A 1,808-nucleotide genomic window follows, 5' to 3' on the forward strand; every position below is an offset into this window, starting at 1 on the left:
AAAGCTGTCAGTCAGACAGGGACATTTAAGGCTGTGGAGGTTCTCACTGAGTTTTTGGTTGTCTGTGCCCTGCCCCCAGAGGTGGAGCCTACAGAGGCAGGCAGGCCTCCTTGAGCTGTGGTGGGCTCCACCCAGTTCGAGCTTCCTGGCTGCTTTGTTTACCTAAGCAAGCCTGGGCAATGGCGGGCGCCCCTCCCCCAGCCTCGTTGCCGCCTTGCAGCTTGATCTCAGACTGCTGTGCTAGCAATCAGCAAGACTCTGTGGGTATAGGACCCTCCGAGCCAGGTGCGGGACACAATCTCCTAGTGTGCCGTTTTCCAGGCCCGTTGGAAAAGCGCAGTATTAGGACGGGACTGACCCGATATTCCAGGTGCCGTCTGTTTCCCCTTTCTTTGACTAGGAAAGGGAACTCCCTGACCCCTTGCGCTTCCCGAGTGAGGCAATGCCTCGCCCTGCTTCGGCTCACGCACTGTGCGCTTCACCGACTGTCCTGAACCCACTGTTAGGCACTCCCTAGTGAGATGAAACCGGTACCTCAAGCAGAAATGCAGAAATCACCCGTCTTCTGTGTCGCTGGGGCTGGGAGCTGGAGACCGGAGCTGTTCCTATTCGGCCATCTTGGCTCCACCTCCACCTGTTTCTCTTGAAGAAAGTTGTGCTTTTGAAGGATCAGGATTTCACTTAAGGCAGATGCTGCCCACAAAAGAATCCCACTGGCATCACTAACAAATGACAGTCTTACCTGCACTAAATGCGAGGCTTGTGCCACTTAGAAGGCTTGAAGTTCTTGTAATTACTTCAAATAAAACCACTCCAGTGTTCTCTTGGTAAAATCCTTCAAAATCCAAGCTAACTGAGTGCCTCTTCTTTCTCTTTTAGCCATATGTTCTTAGGGACAATGTTTTCCATGACCTTGAGTTTATTAGGTTTTCAAGAGAGGTTGAGAGTAGAGTCCTTCGGAGATTGTTAAGTACATTTTCCTAGGAGGAAATGCTCCCTAAGAACCATTTGTAGTGCAGAGAAAGAAATCAAAGTCTTTCTGCATGAAGAGTGAAGTCAGGCTGTCCACGTGTACTTAGGACCCTTGAAATTACGAAGAGTTTCACATTGAGAACAGTCATGTCTCCCTTGCTGCTGGGACACAAAGGATGCAGTGTGGTGACTGGGCAAGTGCCTGGGCTTTGGGGTCACCCTGACCAGGGACTTGATGCCTGGTTCTTCCTCTATGTGACTATGAGACTTTGGGCTGTTTTCTTAATCTTTCCTTATCTGTAAAGTGGGCATAATAATAGTACCTGCCTCATAGCATTGGTGTGAAGATGAAATGAAGCAATGCAGGTCAAAGGTCAGCACATTGCCTGGCATTTAGAAAACACTCAATCAGTGCTATTATCTTTACCATTCTCATAAGACAGACTCAAGTTCAAATCTCAACTCAGTCAGTTATTGATTGTGTGAACTTGGCCAAGTTGCTTAACCTCTGTATCTCAATTTCATCACTTTTAAAATGGAGATAAAATCTACCTTGAAGGATTTTAAGGAAGAAACGTTATTTGTAGGCAGTACTCGGCATGTAAAAGGTATAACTTAATTATTATTATTATATCTTTTTCTCCTTGTAGTGACAGGCATGTGATAGGACTGTAACATACTTTGGCTGGATTATTTTTCTCTATGCTGAAAAATATTAATACCAGGCCTCTTTGCAGTTACTTCAGTGGACTACTAAAATTACTTCTTAGTGGACTCTGAAATTCGTATAGTGTTTTATACTTTATCAAGATATGCCAGGGATATCCTCTCTTTTG

Source organism: Symphalangus syndactylus, chromosome 7, assembly GCF_028878055.3.
Source record: "Symphalangus syndactylus isolate Jambi chromosome 7, NHGRI_mSymSyn1-v2.1_pri, whole genome shotgun sequence".
Lineage (NCBI taxonomy): Eukaryota > Metazoa > Chordata > Mammalia > Primates > Hylobatidae > Symphalangus > Symphalangus syndactylus.